The following is an 8,389-nucleotide window of genomic DNA, read 5'->3' as shown; positions in this document are numbered from 1 at the left end:
AAGGGTCACAGCTGCTCCCCAGAATGGATTTCCCAGGTTATTATCTGTGTTTACATTCATTCTAGTCAAGATTCAAAGTCCTAAATCCCATCAGAGACACAGAATCCATACCAGGAAAGAGCGACAGAGATTTTTCTTTCCATCAGAAAGCACTTCAGTCAATTAATGTCTTTGATGTCACATAGCATGAGCTTCTTGTTATGCAAATTTGCCTCTCTTAGAAACACTGATGCGTATTTATCTGCAGAGATGTGGATGTCTGCAGTGAATATGTGAAATGATTAGGAAGAAAACAGACAAATAAAAAGGCGAGAATGAGTGAAAGTGTGAGATTAGGGAGAGGATAAATTTAGGAGAATATAAGGCACTATATTCTCCCACAGAATGGAAGGCTGTGAAACATTCAACAATTTATCACTGAAATGATTTCCACTTCTCCCGGATATGTTCCCAGTTAGTCACAGATACTTCATAGCTCTACAGGGGTAAAGTGGTGGCAGCAGATATTTTTAAATACTGTATTTTCTCTCTATTCTCATTCCTTTTAGAAAGTGCTGGAAATTGAAAATGGAGTTCAGGTGCCATAGATCCGCAAGTAGACTGATCAGCTGAATGGTCGGCACACATTGTGCCTTCTATAACAAGTCAGAGTTTGCTCAGACAGCCATTGAAATTTTCTAAGCGCTTAAAAGGGGAACTAAATGGGAGACTTAACTGCTGAACCTCAGGCATCCTTTCTTTTTAATGACAAGGAGCAGTGAATCCAGCTTTTGGAAAGGCTGAACCAAAACTTTGACCACAGAGCTTCTTTGGTACTGTTGAAACAGCTAAACCGTAAGACTTTTGAAATCCAGCCCAGCTGTTTTTAGAGCCTGAAACATTTTTCTGGTTTATTACAAATTTGATCACTATTAGTCTGTTTAACCCTAACCTAATTTACCCTTTAAACCAGGGGTGGGCAACTCCAGGCCTCAAGGGCCGGTTTCCTGCAGGTTTTAGATGTATCCCTGATCCAACACGACTGATTTAAATGGCTAAATTACCTCCTTAACATGTCTTGGCCTGTATCCCAATTCAGGGTCTGCAGCCTTAAAGGCCGCATTTTAAGGCCGATTACATCACAGCGACGCGGCGAAGGCTGTCCCAATTCGAAGGCTGCTCGAAATGCGGCCCTCAAATGCGTCCTTCATTTCCCTGAATTTTAAGGATGTGGCGGTGTAGACTTCGTGGCCCAACATATCCCAGAATGCACAGCGCGGCGGTGTGTGTGGATAATTTTGCCGAAAAAAAAAAAACGGCAGGCGCCCTAAGAGTAAACTTTAAGTAAGTAATGAATATTATGTCACTTATTTATGTGCAAATGTTTAATAACGAAGAACATTAAAACATTATTGTTGGCCACATGTCGGCTAGTTATGTGACATTAGTGACGTTTGTACTAACTTGGTTTTAAAGCCTTTACTTTAAAATATACACCGTTCAATAGCTGAGCTTAATCTTACAGAGAATGATCAAAGCTCATGTAGAAACAAACAAATGAACAAAAGATTTTCTCCTTCATTTCTGTCAAACAAAGCTGTATGAAACGTTTCCAGCTATTAGTATCATGGTTGCTAGGCAACCTGGGCAGCGCGACAGAGGCTAGACCGTCTCATTTCACAAGCCTCGCACTTCCGACCTTAGCAGTCTTTGAGTACGCGGCCCTTGTGGACCGTTAAGGCTGCGTACTTTAAGGCTGCAGACCCTGAATTGGGATACAGCCTTGAAGTTTTCCAGAGGCCTGGTACTAATCATTTGATTCAGGTGTGTGTTGACCCAGGGTGATATCTAAAACCTGCAGGACACCGGCCTTTGAGGCCTGGAGTTGCCCACCCCTGCTTTAAACCCTAATCCATCGCTGCCGACGGATTAGGGTTTAAAGGGTTAAGTCGTAATGTAAAGTATTACTGTATGTCCAATCTGATAGATTTTAAACTATCAATCATCCAAAATTTCCCCAAATCCAGGACAAATATAAAAGGTAACAGGTTTTGGAAAACTTCCTTGTACATACTCCTTATTCAGCACTGCTATAGCTTTCCTGCACAGTTGCAAATTATTACTACTAGCAGAGTTATGCTCGCTTTTAGATTTATAAACAGAGAATTGTATTAACTTAATTACACACCAGACCTCACAGAAATGACCTCAAACCTTTATGAACTTATCTCATTTGTGGCAAAGGAAGTTAAAAGAAGCAGATGTCTTTTTTCTTTTTTACTCACAAAATATTATTAAAGTGTGAGTTCCTACCACAGCTGCATCTTTTGTGGTTAGCATAATATAACACACAAACATGGTTCTGATCACAGTCTAGTCAGAAGGGCCTGAGTTTAAAAAATAACTCTTCCAAGGTGGAGATGGAGGTCGATGATCCCCTGTGGCACCCCCATACAGGGGTGTGCTGTCCTAATGTGGTTTCCAGTCTATGTGCAAAGGTGCTAAAGTTCTGTGATTATGAAAGCAGCCAATCAGGTGAGATCGATGTACTGGCACTCATAAATGTTGCAGGCAGGGCTGTCAAAGCCCGAGAGATGTGCTCACCTGGGGATGTTCCTGCCTCCTTGCAGATGCAATGCTGACACTGGAAATGAAGAGCTGTTCAACTTGACATGTTCAACTCCACTTACACAGTCTGGCTTTCTTTCTCTGAGGCTAATGTACAAGCCAGACCTTACACATAGTGCGACATACAGTACAGGTGGAAAAAACTTTTTTTTCCCCTGCAGAGAGAGCATGATTTGTTCTGGAGGGGAGTTTTGAAGTGCTCCAAATGTTATTTCTGCTGAGTTATCACCTACAGCCATCAGCACAGATATTTTATCAGCTAGGCACTCTGCACACTATAAACTTAGTATCCATTTTACAAGAGCAAGATGTATGTTATGCTAACACATGGCATGAAACATATGCTGTGCTAGGCATTCCAGCGCCTTCTGACTTCACTTTGTGGGCTCTCTTGCTCCGCATTTGACTTTAAATCACGCAGCAGCCCTTCTGCTTATTCCCATTTTATTTTCTGACTCTGAACTTTTGGGTTGTGACAAATTGATGGGGTTGCAGCGAAAGGCTTTCACAACGCTATAAGTTACGTCAGGCGAAGGCCTTAAAACAATAGGCCATTAGCATACTTTCCCCCCCATCCATCAGCAGGCAGTGCCAGCCTCTGGCAGCCATTCATCACATCCGTGCCACAGAGCAAGCAGGCCTCAGGCCCCCGCTGCACGGCTTACAAAGAGATGTATGAATACAACATGAACACGGCGGTCTTGGATAAAGACTAATATAGCCCAATTCAACTGTGACCATGAAGATGAATGTGTTAAAAGAAAACAGTGACAATATGACTGATAGTTTTAATACCAGCAGTGAATAAGCAATTTGTGTTGAGGTTAGCTTAGCGTGTTTATTTTCATGAACTGTGCTACAGTAGCACCAGTAAAAGCAGCGCCGTGGCTTCCCCCGGGCCATAAAGTCTTGAGAGGCTCCGTCAGGCTGCTCTGATGAACCGTTCGATGCAGATTAAGTTTCTTTGTGCTGAAGCCCAGTTTGCTTTGGTTTGGGACTCTGAGCCAGCAGCCGCTTGAGCTCCTGTCCATTAAGCCAACTCTGGGGAGAGACTAAAAATTAACCTTAATGGACACTTTTCTCTCTGAATACTAACTAGGGGCTCTTTACTAAGTAGTGCTGTGTCTTTCCCACTGTCTGTTTGGCTACTCTTACTTATTTATTTCACCACTCAGGAGTTAATGTGTGAGAGTCACAGTGCTGACAGACACCCTAAATGAGTGTAGCGGCTCTGCTGAGGCCGTTCTTTCACAACCTTGCCTCTCCCGATCATCCCTCTTTTTCTGGCGAGCAGCACTCCATAAATGCCAATTAGCAAAAATTTAAAGCCAATTAGAGTTGCTTTGTGCTCAGTAAATCTGATTATTAAAAGCCATGTACATCTTCCATGCAATCATCGTTCGATTCTGTACTACAGACTCCCATGCCAAATGTACCAGTCTGCCATCCACGCCAACTATTGCTTCACTACCCTCGGCCGCTCTCCCCTTCTAATCTGACTATAATGACATTTATGTAAGGCAATGAACGGTGCTGTGACACACTTTTTCAAGGCTCCACCACCCACCTCACACATCGCCGATGTGTTTATGACTCCTGGGTGTAATATTTCCTTCATTTGCATAATGACGTCCCCTGTTTATTATAAACCCGTGCATCCATCTCACTAAGGCCCATTGAACAAACAGTGGATTTGTGCAAAATTAGAATGCAAATGGAATGTAATACATTTGCACTACCAGTGATGGACCAATAAACTGCTTGACCCCCCCCCCCCCCAACCCCCTTTCCCTTAGCACCTCAAAGCAATATGCACCTCAGTCAAACACCTACACCACACTTTAAGCAGCAAAGATGCTATCAATCAAATTCCTGGGATAGAATTTTTTGCCGATGAGGCTGTAAGCAGGTGACATTAAATCTGCAGGTTAAACTGTGATTTGACATTGTTGTTGAATGGGTGATGTGACCCAAGGTGGTGGATGACTTGTTTCGGGGATAAAAACCCTGCCTGTCTCTGGTAGTCTTTCATAACTAAACCAAAAGATGAATTTATCATGTGGATGAATAATCCATCTTAAATTTGCCTCTCAGAGGACCAGTGAAGCCCCTGACCATTCAAGGACACTCCTTTTTGGCTAAGGATCACAGTCTATCACTAAATATGGGTAATGTTGTAATATATTCATACTTTAATTACAATGCACACAGGAGACATATATTTTTAAGTATGGCTGCTGCAGTTTTGATAATGCTTCATCAAATGCTGCCGCAAAATAAGAACACTTTTGATTATATAAAGAAAATCGTATTCCCTCATGAAATATTAATGCCACTGTTCTATCTTTGTCCCTTTAGCTGGCTTTGAATATCAACTTTTTGGCACTCAGGCCATGATAGTATGCACTACAGGGTCTACTCCCTCTCCTCCAACGGCATTTAAATTAGATTACTGGCAGGATAAATTCGACCGGGTGCGTAATGAAATGCGCTGTGACAAATGCTGACTCAGGTGGCCACGAGCAAATCAAGACAAAAACCACCATTGCAGTTCAAACCCAATGCTCTTCCTTTATTCTATTTTTCTTTCTTTGCCAGCGTACTCTGAAGCTGCCTGCTTATGGGAATGAGAATGCAGCAGTCTGATTGCTTTGCCTTGGGCCCACTCTGGCCATTTAGCATTCTTGCTACCTAAAACTTTTTTTGCACACTGTCAACTTCTACCTTCTTCTGAGGGAAGAACACCTCAGGGAAGGTGTGGCACACGGACCCAGAAAGTATCCGTGGAACAACAATGTAATATAAAAATCTGAGATGTTGAAGAAAAAATTCTGAACCCTTGCCCATTGTAAAATTTAGTAAGTTCATGAAGCTGCATAGATATGTATACAAAACACAAAAGACAGTTGGCGGAACTGAGGCCATCTGTCTTAAAATGATAGGGGTCTTACATTTGATGCTCCTATTCATTTAAATATTGAAACAAAAATAGGAGATGCTTCAAGCAAATAAAATTCAGTTTTCAGTTTTCATTTATATAGCGCCATCCCACTAAACATTGGACGTCGGATAGACATGCAGATCTGGTCTATACTGGGTCCATCAACAATTCTGAACATCTATAAGCCGTCAAAACTAGATCTACAATCGTCCAACCATGACCCAACTTGGACATCATTTTGACATTCAACATTTGAGCTTTGACTGGGTAATTTTTTTGGATGTCATGTGGACGTCTATCACAGGTGCAGAAAACACATGATTAATAAATGTAATATATATTTAGTTTTTTTTTTTTAACAAATATCAAGATTGCTGTTATCAAAATGATAAATACAGATTAGTTTTTGTTTTGTTTGTTATTTACATTTTCCTGTTTTTCTTTGTAACAGTCTTATTTATTTCAAGTAATCGTCTTCTTCGTGTGTATCCAGGTTAAAATGGCCATTTATTAAAATGTGTTCAAATATTAAAAACATTGAAATTGATTTTAAAATGTTAAATAGTAATGGTTAAATTATTTACAAACATTTTGGAATTCCCTTTAAAACAGAATAATAGAATAAAATAATAATAAATAATAAAATACCCAATTTCCCCTTGTGGGACAATTAAAGGTTTATTCTGTTCTATTCTAAAAGGACTACCATGTGTTTAATAATCTTAAAAGAGTATTTGCATTATACATGGTTCATTTTTTACAAGTATCCTGTTTTTTTGTGAAGAGCTCATGATTTTAGGAGAAAGTGAACAGGGTGGTGATTAGCAGGCAGGTGGACTGAGAGAGGTTGCGACGGAAAGTACGAGAAGTTTGTGCAAGTGTGTATGCATGAGCTGGACTATCTGCTCATCTTTATCGATACGCCGAGTCTGTCTGTGAGAAACTGGAGACATTTGTGCTCCAAATTAACCGTGCAACTGCTCACTTTTGTTTCAGGATCAGGAGCCTGCACCATGTTTGATATCACATCACTCTGCATTCCATCACATATAACTGTTTCTGTACAGAAAACATGCCCTGCACACTCTGGAAACATGGGACTACAGAGCCTATAGACTCATTTTAGTGATAATTTTTATACTGCTTCTAAGTTTGACATATCACATCTGGACTATAAATATCCAGAGTTCCTAAGGATATCAACATTAGACGTTCAGTAGATGTTGAAAAAAAGACAATGCCTGCCATTACAAAACAACCTCACTAATTCACAGACATCTTAGGATACACAGTGTTGAGGTTGGTACTAGTACTGATTGTGGCAATTTGAAACATAACAGTGAGCTGAGGCATATCTGTGAGCAGGGATAGGAACTGAGAACCGGTTCAATTCAAGAACTGGTTCTCAATTCCCATCTCTGCTCACCCAGTACTTCAGATCCACTTATCACTTACACTTCACACACATATATGGACATTACTTTTATTTTTATTGCACAAAAGGATGAGAGCGCGATGGTAAAGTGCAAACTGCATGCAGCTGCATTATACTGCTAACAAAACTTCACACAGGCAGCATGCTAACGCTAAGCTAGCCCAGAACCCTGTGTGAGTTAAAGCTGAGTGAATGCTGACGCTAGCCCAGCAGCGCCACCATAAACTTCAACAGGTAATCAAATGATCAGCTGTCAGGCTGCATCCCCTGTCTCTACCTGCTCATGTTTCTAAAGTAGAATCACTGTAATAATTGATTTAAAGCCTCTTTGTGCTTTTTTAAAAAAAATAAAATAAAATTATTGATTTGTGCAGCTGGTTTTGTGTTCATACCTAAATACTAAGAGAAAGATCATAAGCGTGTCCTCAGTTGTTACAGGGAGGACACACTTGTGTAGGTGTGTGGGACTGTAGCCTATAAGTTTATATTGTTAAACAGTAATAATGAGACAATGCCTAGAGATGTGCGCGACTAGTCGATTGACCGACTAATCGATGGTGTTGTCCCCTGATCGGTATCTGACTTACTAGTGGTTTAACCTAATTGCTAAAATTTTAACTGATGCCCAATGCCAGTAAATTATTGTGTCCTCAATGTTATTCAGCCATCTGCCACCAGATGGCGCATTGTTGTTGAGAAATGCCATTAATCTGTTCTAGGCCTGATCTTTTTGTATTAGAATGAGATTGCGGAAGACATCAGCTTGAGTGGGCTCTTCCTTAGCGATAGGGTGAGGGGTTCAGTCATTCAGGAGGGGTTCAGAGTAGAGCTGTTTACTCCTCCACATTGAAAGGAGACAGCTATGGCTGTCGCCTACATGGGTAAGGTGTTCAGCTGAGCATGTACTACCAGGAGGAGGACCCAGTGTAAATACACTGGAGAGATTACATCTATCAGCTGGCCCGGGAAAAGCTTGATATTTCCCCAGAGGAGGACATGGAGAGAGGGAGGTCTGGGCTTACCTGCAAAATAACTGAAAATAACTGGATGATTTATTGTTTTGTTATTTTAGATTTGCACTTTTATTGAAGTGTTTGTCATGAACTTTTGACCAGTGTGTGTCATTTATAATGCACATAATGCGCCACACTTTTAAGTCACATTTTATTTGTTTTATTGATGTTAATCTGTCGTATTTTATTAATACCTGAACATCTTTTGTAGTAACACGTTTTCATATCATATTTAACATTGATTTGTTTGAAGAAGGTTTTCTTCTTCGTTGTCTGTCTGGAGCATAACGTATAATGTTCATAATGCATGATGTGAGGTACTGCACAGTTAAGTGGCATGATTCATTATTGAAGAATGTGATAAATGGTTTTAAATGCCTTTCTTATTCGTTT

Source organism: Neolamprologus multifasciatus, chromosome 22 (assembly GCF_963576455.1).
Source record: "Neolamprologus multifasciatus chromosome 22, fNeoMul1.2, whole genome shotgun sequence".
Classification (NCBI taxonomy): Eukaryota; Metazoa; Chordata; class Actinopteri; order Cichliformes; family Cichlidae; genus Neolamprologus; species Neolamprologus multifasciatus.
The sequence above is the reverse complement of the archived record's forward strand: the minus strand, read 5'-3'. Positions refer to the sequence as shown.